The 13026-nt window shown below is 46.2% G+C and overlaps 1 protein-coding gene across 1 annotated transcript in view; it reads right to left on the reverse strand.

Annotated features, from left to right (window-relative positions):
- Nucleotides 1-13026, reverse strand: part of CADM1 (cell adhesion molecule 1) — a 160638-nt gene that overhangs the window by 143071 nt on the left and 4541 nt on the right. The window lies entirely within an intron of this gene.

Consider the following 13026-nt stretch of genomic DNA (forward strand, 5'->3'; position numbering starts at 1 on the left):
AAACCACAACACTCTTCAAGATTTCTTTGTTGCATGGGAAAGTATTTTTAGTGAAGGATTCCTATGCCTCATTTATTTTTTCCTGGCAGTTTTCATTCACAATTTGTCCATGGAGATCAACATTGGGAAATGGAAGAGTTATTCCCATCAAGTTAGTCCTGAACTGCTCAGTCTTAACTTAGAGACATCAAAAGAATCTTTCAGCCTTGGTAAATACTCCCAATCATCTCTCATAGCCAAGAAGTACCACTGGGCATACAACAGCATTTGTTCACCTGCTGACATCACATCATCCTTTATTCCTCTAAGGCTGGCCCATAGGAATTAGATGGGAATCTAGCAGCAAGTAAGTACCAAGAAAAGGAACTTCATTCCCTCCTATTTTATGCTATTACTCTATTCTTGGTCTTGGTAGGGAAAGCTTTCCTCTAACATTAGCAACGATGTTGTTAATTTGGAATAGGGCAGCAACCAGAAGGCATAACAAACACGAATGCTGCACTGTGTAACACATGGCATGAGAGCCATCGCCATAAATAACTATCTGGGAAACAAGACGGCAGTAGGCAAACAGAAGCATCGACTGTCAGCATTTGGTACTGCCAATACAACAGAGGTCTGGAGAGCAAGTGGCATCTCTGCCCACGTGACCGTAGCTGTGACATCGCACACACTGCCTCCCCTGTCTCCAAGATTTAAAGACTGCTAGCAAAGACTCCAGGCAATCTTCTCCTCTGCACTCAACCTGTTAGTAAAGCCAAATATTTCAGCCATTAGTCTTATTTCAGGGAACAGCATGTTCCCTAAGCAAGCCAGATGGCTGCAGCTAGAGAGACAAAGCGGAAGAGAAGCCCAACAATTCTATAAGAGAAATCTAAGTTTCTCCATTTTTGTTTAAAAATATATTCATCAAGCCACTGTTTATTGAAAAAGATCACTTCCTCACTCTCCCCAACAACCGTGAATCTCTTTAGAGACAATATCACATTACACCCATAATAGGTTTATACAACGCAGTGCGTATATGGCTTGTTAGTCGTGCCTCCAAAGCATTTGTTTCTTCATTCCCTAAGCTTCAGAGAAACTCGTTTTCCCTCAAAAGAAGGGTTAATGCTGGGCCAGAACTGCACACACATTGATTTCCCCATTTGTCTTTTGAGGAAACATACCAGAGGTTTAGCCAAATCCACTGTTACTAGTGCAAAACCTCAGGCACTATTTGCAAGGCAGCAAAGCAGCATCCTTCTGTACGACCTGAAGCTGATGGTGTCCAGAGAGCCAGGAATGCTTGCAAGCATAACCTTCTACAACACATGCCAATGAGAAGTTCTGAGGAAAAACCACCAGGCTCACACTTACACAACGTCCATCTGGACAGCACGGACCAGGGCAAGAACTGGTGAGTACTGGAGGGAGCCTCCCCCACCACCGCTGCGCTGACGGATCTGCTATAGGCAAACTAAAGTAGCACAGCCAAGTACTACCCAGGTCTGTAAAGACAGAGAAGTGATTCAATTGTCAGAAGACTCACAAAAGGTGGATCCTAATCTGGGTGTCTCCCCCATTACAACAAAAGAGGGCTGGAGCACTGTGACACTGCCGTGATTTATTAAAAACCTGAAGAGACAGCAAAATCCACCCCCTTACTTAGGATTAAAAGCAAGGTGCTTTTGGATTGGAACTCATCTGCTCCTCAGAATCCAGGCTGAAGACCCGATCACCTTTGCCAACAAAAACCCTGTGCATCATAGCAAAATACACATCAAAGCGGGTCCTCTTAGAGGAATTCTGCCTTCTTATTATTCAGCTTTCACACTTACCACCTTCTGATGAGCTGAATTATAGAATTTGTCATCCGGGATTTAACAAGACTTATCAATATCCACATGCAGCGGTCATATTTGCCTGTAATGAATGCAGACCTGTAAAATCTCCACTACAACCACAGTCTGGTCTGAGAGTAGGCACGGACATATTAGTTGACATTTCCTGTTGACTGAATTAGAGCATCTTTTAATGAGGCTCGCTTCAAAATCATTTTAAATCCATTTGCTCATGTCAACATCAATGTACTCAGCATTATCTACCAATTAGTAAACCAGAAAGTATTCTTTAGATAATCTAAAATCTCACTAAAATATTCAGCATGTCATTCATTTGCTACAAACTGCCCTATAAAAACAAATTACTGGAACCAGCTGTCACAAAGCAACAAGTACCTAAGGACAGAGTGCTTTTTAAACCAGTGGCTTTTCAGAAAGCCTCTAGGTCATTCATGTTCACACCACAGTCATGTCATCCTCTCATGCACATCATAAAGGTTGGGAAAGACCTCTAAGATCATCCAGCCCAACTACCTACTACATTATTGCCCACTAAACCACATCCCTACGTACTACATCTGCCCTTTCCTTGAACACCTCCGGGAACAGAAGGAAGCACCATCTGTGCCTAAAAAAGGTGGGTGAAGCAACAATGAGGGTTTATACCACTAGGTGAGCACACAGAGCTCTGTCCTGGGGTACAGGACGACTTCAAGCAGTCACACAAAAAACCGAGAGGGCTTTGCCCTTCTCTTCCCTTCCATTCTGAGGGATCTGACCTTCCAACAGCATCCCAGTAACGCTGTGTGAGGGATGGGCTCATCCCTCCTCCCCCAAACAGCCGCCTGCTACCAAAACCCTGCCTCCCTTCCCAGGTTTACTGCACTGCCAGATTAGTGGATAGGAAGGAGTCTTCCAGTAGATCAGCTTGGCAGGGATGTTGAACAGCTCTCGGCATTCAAGCCAATTACAGCAGAACCATTCCAGGAGCGCAGCTCTGGCGGGGCTCTCTGCCAGGCTGTCCCCAGCCAAGTCGCCAACTGCTCCAGAAGGATTTCTGAACCAACAAAGCTCACCCAGCAAAGCAGCCAGGCTGCCCAGCCCCAAGCTGCAGCCCTATATGTGTGGTTCGACCCACAGCACCAGGACCGCTGCTGCAACCCAACAGCATCTCCCCCATCACCTCCATGCTGCCAGCTTAGAGCATCAGGAAAAGGAGGGATCTGAATGTCTTGGCAGAAAGATGGCAAGCCTTTTTTCTTCCCCTCCACCCCCTCCGCTCTCAAGAAAACAAATCTCCTGTTTCTCCCTGAAGTTTTGTGAAGGTGGGAAGGGAGGTCTGAAGGTTTTTTATTTTTAATCTCTGGAGTGTGGCAGACCTGTAAATCTTGCATTACTCTCCAAAGAGTGTCAGGTTTGGGCTTCATTTTGGTCTCAGATTAGAGTCCTGAAGCAATGAATCTTCCATCAAGGAGGCCATTACCAGCACAGTTTTCCTTCATTTTGGACTGCTTTATCCCTGATTGTATTACCAAACTCATCTTCAGCCCTTCCCCAGCTGTAAGGGGCTCAGCAGGCCTCTGGGCTCTTCAAATATTCATCAAGCAGGGAAGCCAGAAGCTGAAAGAGCATGAGCCGCTCCAGCACTGCAAGCTGCCCTACAGTACCCAAGATATGGATACTGCAGCACAGTACTGTGCTTTTTAAGTGTGCTACTTACCACTATTACTTGTCCCTTTGAAAATCAATTTGACAAAATCCTCCAATTTAAATAAAGCAGTATTTTGATAGCCTTCTGCTTAAGATCCTTCCAGCTCTTTTCGTTTAACGTCGCAATTGCAAACAAGCAATCTGCAGCAGCCTCTCCTGGGGGAAGATTGATGCCTTCATACTACAGAAGCAGAAGGCAAAAGCCTGCCCTGAGCATCACCTCCATGTGCACACAATGAGCTCGGTGCATCTTCAGCCCCTGCAAGCACACCTTGGGCACGCTTGCATGGAGCAAGTCCCAGGACAAGGGTCACACCTCAAGCACACTTAAGTGCTTGCCTTCGATTCATGCTGATTAAACCACCACAGCAATCTGCCGCAGCAAATTAATGATACAACAGCCAAATAATTACAGAGCATCCAGAGGAAGAGTATTTACACAGGCTTGAAAGGCGTTTCTATAGATGGAGAGAAAACCAACCTTTCAGATCATATTAAAATCATGCGATCCATTAGAATCTCAAATTACTGTATGCAAATTTTGATAATTTAAAGGCATTTATAACATTCAAATAAAATAGTCCATGAATATTGAAAAACGCTTAAGTGCTAAGTTAAATGACAATTTCCAAAACACACTAAGGAAATCTGATCGTAACAAACCAGTCCCATGAAATACCATATCTATCATCAACTTTTTAATTACCAATTGATCAACACGGAGACAGTGTAATAGCTTTCAGCTTTTAATTACTGAACTATCAAAATTCCAACCAAAAAAAGGAACCTCCAGAGATGAAACTGTAATGCTTGATTATTCATCGCTACATAATGAATGATTTGTTTTTAAACAAGATGTCAAGTTCCTCATGTAATCCATCTGGATCTGTGACTCTGCAAAGCTTACACTGCCCATACTAAGTACTCAAGATTCCTTCTTCTCCCCTTTTTCCTGACCCCACAAGTGATGATCCTGGAAGGAGTGCTATTAAGCAACGGTGCTTCAGGCAGAGCGTACTGGTCAGCTAAAAAGGAACTACCAGCAAATAAAGCATTTGATCATAGAATGGCTTGGGTTGGAAGGAACCTCAAGGATCATGAAGCTCCAACCCCCTGCCGCATGCAGGGCCACCAACCTTCGCATTTAATACCAGCCCAGGCTGCCCAGGACCCCATCCAACCTGGCCTCAAACATCTCCAGGGATGGACGGGGCACCCACAGCCTCTCTGGGCAGCTGTTCCAGCACCTCCCCACTCTCTTGGTAAAGAACTTCCCCCAGATATCCAACCTAAATCTTCCAACCTTCAACCCCAGTGACAACAACGAACACCACTCACACCAAGCCCTCAATGTACAGCGTTACAGATGTTTTCTATGCATATCCTCCCCAAATAGTTCTCCCACATAATGGCATCTGTTCCCACAAAAAAAAAAAAAAAAAAGATCACCTTGTATTTCTTCTTTATTACAGCCAGACAATACCTCCCCAGTAGCTCAGCACAACACAGCCACACCTAGGAGTTCCTACATGACAACCACAGCTCATTTCATGCTCTTCCCTTGGGATGCTGCTCGCATGCACGGAGCTGCACGGGAGAAATGCAGTAATGAGGCCGGGAGCTGTAAGCGCTTCTGACAACAATATCTATCAACACTTACCGTATTTACAACTAAATCATGTAAATACGAGTCAGCCCTCTTCTGCATGCTGATTGTCCAAGCAAATGGATGGCAGAAAGAGAGAAGAGCGAGCATGGCAGTGGTACAGAAAGGTGCCACTGCTGAAGTCAGTGCAGAGGAGAAACCAGCAGCTGCCCCGAGAACAGCCAGGAATACTTCTGCCAGGCGGCAGTGATTTACGTGCAGCCCTTCTCAGAGCTCAGCTCCCATTCCACACCATCCATATATTCCCCCCAAAAAATAGGATCGTGTTGCTCCAACACCTACACAAAGCTGTTCATTCTCCATCTGCCTTTGAATTCCTTACAAATCCTAGGAACCAATTTAAAATGAAAAGATACCAATTTCAGAGGTCCATTTTCTTTTTTTTTCCACGAGGATTTACCGTTTTATTACGCTTATTAAACTGACAAGAATTGCTCAGCAGCCAGTTCACTCAAACAACTTTTACAGAGGTTTAGGCAAAATACTTCGAGGCATTTATAAATCAGCTGAGCCAGGAAAGGTTATTCTTTAAGTAATTTGATTTCTCTCTTTTCTTTTTTGGCACAACAAAAGCACCGAGCTATTAAAACTTTAATATTGTTTTGGATTGCCCCAGCACAAAACTCCTCCCATAGCTATTAATGCAGACAGCCAGCTCTGTAGGTCGGGCTGCTCAGCTCTCCCCAAACAGAGCAGCAGATGACCAAGCTTAAAATAGCCTCCTAATGCCTATTTATTTACTGCGGGGTGATTCAAGTCACTCCCTCTTTTGCAGAAGGATTTCTATGCAACAAAGAGGAGGATGGGACAACGTGACATGGATTTTTCAGCCTGTACCACTAGAGCAGATGCGTGTGCTCATCCCAATGCCCTTCAGGTGCATTACAAAGTCCTTGAGAAGAAACCAAGCCACGGTCATTTCACACTGAAACACAACGCGGAGTAGCAAAACCCCAAAGATCACACTCCATCTGAAGCTTGCTCCAGAAAGCAGGTTTAAGTCCTCACTGCTACTGCAAGAAATTATTCATTAAAAAAAAAATAAGCTACCTCTTTGCCCATTGAGTCCATACAAGTACTGTTAGCTCTTAATTCCTTGGCGATCTGCATGGACCACAAGTTTCTTTGAGCTCTTCAAGACTTGTAGGCTTGTGCTCACGTACAGGGAATTGGTGTAATGGACAATTTTGGCTTATTTTGAATTTCTTTCGATATCTGCATCAGCAGCCAAACCTCCGCAAAGATCCTATGGCTCTTGCCTTAAATGCAAAAGGGGAAAGAAGAAAACAACCCTGAAAACATACTTAGACAATCCATACAAAACACAACAACGCTCCTTAACTCTACTTCTGGGGATGGAACCTGGTGACCATTGAGGTCCCTTCCTACCCAAAGACATTCTATGATTCTAAGATGTCTGAGATGCACAACACTGTCCCACCAATGCTTTCTTGTTGTGCTGAGGGTTAATTCCAGGAGTTCCTAACAACCTGGGACTCAAGATGGTAACTCATCCCAATCACCTTCGGCCACCGATTTCTGCTCTCTATCCCTGCTTTGGCCATGTTGCATATAAACCCGAAGAAGTCAGATTTTGGGGGTGTGGTATGGGTGCAGGACAGCTGGCATGGGAGAAGACAAGGTGAACTGCAAATGTCCACAAGCGTGTAGTCCACAAGACATCTTAATCTTGTAAGGTAAAAAAGCAATTCTACACTAAACACTTAAATTATATTTATGAGGAGATCTCACGGAAGACCTGTTCCACAATCACAACCAGGAGTGAGATCAATAGACCATCCCACCCACTGTAGGGCACCTGCTTTAGCAGGGACGTTGGGCTCAATGATCTTTTGAGGTCCCTTCCATCCCCTACAATTTCTGTGATCCAACTTCAACACGAAGCTGAAAAATGAAAATCTGCCCCCCCGAAAAAGACAAAATGACAGTGATATCTAACACACCACACACACCTTTGCCTCTGCATTCTACACACACCGCCTTGTGTTAACGTACTTGAAAGTGAGGACCCAATTTATAAAAAAGAGCCTCAATGGTGGAGTCACAAACACATACTCAAAATTCTCCCAGAGAGATTTAAAGACCTACATCATTGGGTTTGCTATAAACCCTCTGTTTACACAGCTCTATATACTGCTATATAGCAAGAAATGATTTGCCTCCAAGTATTTTCTTTATTTCTTGTCTACAATTTTCTCCATCTTCCCCTGAAGATGTCCGAAGGGAACAGCGTTAATCTCCTATCTATCTCACTTTAATCCTTGCTTTTACCAAAAAGAAAAGATGAAACTACACTTCACACGCCGAAGCAGCAGCCAGTGGCAGGTATGGATTCGGGAAGAGTTGACTCAATGCGTACATTCTACTAAAGATTATATGGCACGATTAAGAGTGAAAGACCTTTAAATCGAACAGAAGGCCATTAAAGTGGACAGAGCCCCCATAGCCTCGGGGTGGAGGCATCTCCAGCAGTTCTGCCTACAAGGTTAATGAATAATGGCTCTTTCGGAGCAGAAGCTGAGCAAGGAGGAGGAGGAAAGGTGCTTAACTGCAGTGTGGCAGCAACAGCCATGTGCATAAGGTCATGGTTACATGCTCTCCTAAGTGACACAGAGGAAATCTTAATTTGAACAGTAGATAACTGTTGGAAAATGAAGTTCAGAAGTGCAAATTTCAAGTGACAGAGGAGAAGTTATGCTCGGCATTTTCACACACCCATAAGAATCTTCCCATGCACCCATGCTTCAGCCATAACCACAACGCTGGGACAAGCTCAATGACTTTCTGCCCTCTTCCCACCATGGGAGCTGCTCCTTGTAAGAACCAGCAGCAACGTGGGAGCACGCAGTAATATGGGCACTGACACATGGATGCAGAGCTGTGCCAAATCCACTGTCCTGCTGCCCTGCACCCAGCACCGTCCTCAGGTCCTGCATCCAGGAGGAGCCCAGCACCTCCCGCACACAGCCTTTTGGTTTGCAGAAGAGCTAAGGAAACACCAGGAGCTCAGCAGGATGCCCCATCACAACCCAGCTACACCCACTGCTCAACTGCAAATCAAAACGTTTCAGTACATCACTTTAATCTGACCCCCCGTTGGTTAATATGTGCTAAGGAACTGGGCGTAGTTTCTATGGACTCCACACAGCATGGTAAGAAACTAGGGTGGTAAAAAAAAAAAAAACTAATCTGCCTAGAGAGCTGGAGTTGCTGTTAAGCTGACCTAGATTCCCACTGTCACCACAGAAGCACTTCACATGACACAGGCACATTCCCAGCCACTTTCCAGAGCTCTCCTCAACACCAACGGTCACTGCTGCCCACCTGGGAATGGCTTTGGTGCTCATGAGCTGCCTCCCACCCTGCTCCAAGAGGCAGGTATCAGGGAATGATGGTGAGAATGGCATCATGCAGTGCCCCAGCAGTGGAACGAAGTTACCCTTAGCAATGAACAAACAGCACGTAGGCACAAATTCAGCTAACGAGCATCACCTACCAGCCAGGGAAGCAGGAGGGGCCATTCGCACAGCTCCTCTGCTCCTACTCACGTTTTCTAACTTCACAACCCGAGTCCACAATAGCTCATGCAGACAAGGATTTCAAAGAGGCAAGGAACAGGTAGCTCAAGTCAGAGTCATAGAATCATATATACTGAACAACCTAGGAAGCAAATTTAAAATAATAAATAAGTACCTACCAAGTGACAGCTACTCATCTCAGTGAGAATATTTTAGGAATTCATTACAATAAAAGCTATCAGAATTGGACAACCAAACACATAACCCAGCAGCACCAAGCAATACAGAGTGTTTGTCTTGGTCCTGTGTGCTCATGCGACAGATGCTCCTTTATATCAGTGCATCAGTTCTGTTTACACATAATACTCAAAATGCATGCAGAAAGTTTTTCTCCCAGCCTAATTTCTGTTGAGCCTTCCTGAGCCGTAACCCCAGCTCTCAAGATGAACGTCACTACTATTTCAGGTGTTCTTAGAGGGAAGCTGCCAGGCAGCCTTGTCTGTAAACAGAAAAGCAGCAACAAGCAGTTTCTCGTGCTTGATCCGATTACTCTGATCTCCCTTTTGATGCTGCAGACTCAGAGTCGTATTTCTGTCACTGAATGGGGGGTGGGCAGGGGAGGAGGGGAGAGTCACTTTGCTGCCTGACATTTCTTTCCTCCTTGTCATGCTCCCAGGGAGGCACACACTGCAGGCAGCGGGAGCAGGACGTGGCACTCGGGGATGTGGGTTGGTTGGGATGGGTTGGTGGTTGGATTTAGTGGTCCTAGAGGCCTTTTCCAAACGTAATGATTCTGTGATTCTCTATGCCCACTCCCTGCAGCACTGCAGTGACGGCACTCCAACCACACACTTAAGAGCTGTGGCCCCATAAGGAGATCCCATCTACCTCCAGCACCGTGCCTCTGCACCAGGTTTTGACATATCCAAGGTCCAAGCTGTCACGTTTTGGATTAGTGCTGAAGTACATCTTGTATTAGGAAGAAAGCCACTCGAGTCCACCTGGGAGGAGATGAGCTTGTGGCACTGGCTGATAGCTCAGGGAACACAACAACGCTCCCATTCTGCAGGCAGACCTTTGAAGAGATTATAAATCAGATCCAGCAGCTTGCAAACACTGCTGAAAAGGGACACAGCCAGATTAAAGGGGTTCCTTCCCAGCCATAACCTGAGCCCAGCACTCTGTATACCCAGGAGCTGTAACTGGAGGAGCATCCCAACTCCCTGCACATCCCCAGCCCCACTCCCTGTCTGTGCACTCCAGCAGCTCCACCCCGCACCACAGCTCAATGCAATGAGCAAATGCATTTTTCAGACTGCCCTCATTTTCAGGGTGCAGTGTGTACTCCAGAGAGGGATGCTCACTGTCACGTAAGGCAATCAGCACCCAAACCTCTTCAGAGGAAGCTATTTGAGCAAAGCGTTTAACGTCATTTCTTGCTATCAAGCATCCATCGCTTAGCCAGGAGACTGGAAAATGCAGCACCAGTTTTGGATTTCTGCTGTTTTAGTGGAGAATCGGGCAGTGACACCCACCATTTAGGACAACCACCTCCCCTGGTCCTGGCAGAGAGCAAATTCCAAACACCATTACTTCCAAACACACATTTGAAAGAAGCACAACTAAAGAGACATTTCAGTTAAGCTACAGCCCTCAGAGGTTTAATATTTCGGAGCAGAGATGTGCTTAAATATCATTGTTATCCTATATACCGCCATCTTAATGGGGTCTCAATTGTTCTCAGAGCTCCACCTTGAGAATTCAGTAGGGTCAGGTGTTACCACTCGAGTTTTTAAACTACAGAAGAGCATAATCAATTCCAACCTGAATCTGTCGTTAGAAATACGCTAATTAATCTGCAGTTAGAAGCTCTGAGCACAGCCCAGTCAGGTGTTTGAAGCAGAACAGAGAAGCCTCTGAGTGCACACGGCAGGAACACACTGAAAGAACATCACCTACCAGAATCACTGCCATGAAGGTGCTGGTATCACTGGTGGTAATAGACATGGAATGGTGAATGAGGGCAAACCCGAAGTCACATTTCCAGGAATCCCACACAGCACAATACAGCACGGCTCCCCTATCTAACTTCATCAACCTAAAAAGACGTAGGACAGCCTGATGCACAACTTAACAGGAAAAGCAACACGTTCAACACGTAACAAATACGCAAGGAAGGAGGAAAAAAAAAAATTATTCAAAAAAAAAAATTGAGAGAAAGTAGGTAGATGCTGCTCGCATGCAAACATGGATGAGAAGAGCCAGACTACAAAGAATCACAGAATGGTTTGGGTTGGAAGGGACCTCAAAGGCCGCCTGGTGCCACTCTCTGCAGTGCACAGGGACACCCACAGCTCAGCAGTGCTCACAGCCCCAGCAGCCTGACCTTGGCTGTCTGCAGCGATGCAGCATCCATCACCTCTCTGGGCATCTCCATAGCTTGCACTCGGAGCTCCTGCACTTGCAAACCAGGCATGGAGCACTCAGATACCAGGGATGGCCATGGAGCCCAGCCGGGAGTATCGTGCCCTGCGGTAAAACACCCCTATTTCCATCACTGCATTTTTGATGGAAGCCTTGTGGTATTTTTCTTCAGCACTGCCTGCCACACATGCAGAAATAGCCTCCTGCGCTGCCTGGAAGCTGAGTACACCAAAGCCTCCACGTTGGACAGCTTCAAAGAGTTCGGCGGTGGAGCTCCCATTACCCACAACAGCAGCTGCTAGCTGCAGCATGCAATTACATCGCCAGCAAAGTGATTGATGAAACTTAAACAAGTACATACCACTCCTAATTACAGCATTCCAGCGAGGGTCTCTCCTTCATTACAGGTTTCCAAACAGAGTCTCTTTATTTAATGCTCGTGGTTGCACACACCACTAGAGAGGAGCAGACAGTATTCCCCAGAGAAACCAACACAACTCTCTGCACACATCCCATTTCTCAGCAAAGACACAGATTACAGGTCCAGCTCTGCAACTCCTATGCAGAAGTATTTACCTCCTGGCTGGGCTCCAGCTGCAGCGGGCTGCAGACTTACAGCTTGTGTTACTTGTAAAGCTTCTGAAGGCTGCTAAAAATCCCTGAACCTTGCACAGCAAATGCACCTTTTGGATATGCAGAGCTCCTGCATTCAAGAAAAGAGTACTGATTAAAAAAATAACAATACAAATTGTTAAACTCTTCTCTAAAACTATGATGATAACCTCTAGCCAAGCTAGCACTAAACAGCCACAAAAAATGTGCCCAAAGGTAATATCAGAAAGGTATTTTGTAAAGTATGTTTTTAAGCAAACCCCTCATTAGGAGCATGTAAAGCCCAGAGCAAACCCTTGGCCCCGACGTGGGGTTACAGAGCAGACACACTTACAGAGCCTTCATTCCACACCCAGCAGAGACAGCACGGAACGCAAACAAAGCGATCAGCAAAGCAACATCAACAAACAGCACCTGATGAAGGTGGGTGTCTGCAGGAGGAACGCGGCTCCTTCTGACCTCAGGTGTAACCCAGCACATTGCAACGACCAGCAGAGCCCAACCCAGACGTTGCCATTGAGCTGAAGGAGCAGAGAGCTGCCCCGGCTCGGAGCAGAGCTGCCTCTCCTCCTCCCATCGCTGGGAACCACAGGAGCTCCTTGGCAGGGGCTCCCAGCCAGATTGTCGCGCTTATCAACCTGTGCCCAACTGCCTACATGCAAGACAAATGAGCCCAAGCTGCAATCCAGATGGATTACTTTATTTACCAGCCTCTTCCTTGCCATATTCCCCAAGTGTTTGCATTCCATGCAGAACACAACCAGAACGTCGGTGTGTTTTCCAAGGCAGAGCCCAGCCAAGTCTCAGCGAAACCGCTGCAGATCGGAAGGCTCGTCCTGCTCACTCACACATCCACTCTGTATTTCCAAAGGAATTCAGCTCAGCACAACCTCACGGGATCCCCCACTGCATCCGAGGTCTTTCCCTGAGCTACTGCACATGGTTCTGGCAGATACTCCAGCATACAGCTGGGACACTCCTTGTCCTCGGACACGTCCGTGAATCCATCCAGCACCACGGCTGGTTCAGCATGATGCCAGCAGCCCGCTCCTCTCAATGCTTCCTGCAGCTCCTCCTGGGAAGTTCTCTTCCTCAGCTGCTGTGTGGTGTCATCATGCACCACTGCATTCCACCCTAGCACTGTTCCATCCCAGCATCAGCCGAAATCACTCTTCAGCTCTCTTCCCACTTCACAGGGGCGTTATGAAGTTTAATTAACTGTAAAGCATCGAGATAAGACACACACCAAAAA

This window comes from Meleagris gallopavo, chromosome 26 (assembly GCF_000146605.3).
Source record: "Meleagris gallopavo isolate NT-WF06-2002-E0010 breed Aviagen turkey brand Nicholas breeding stock chromosome 26, Turkey_5.1, whole genome shotgun sequence".
Taxonomy (NCBI): domain Eukaryota; kingdom Metazoa; phylum Chordata; class Aves; order Galliformes; family Phasianidae; genus Meleagris; species Meleagris gallopavo.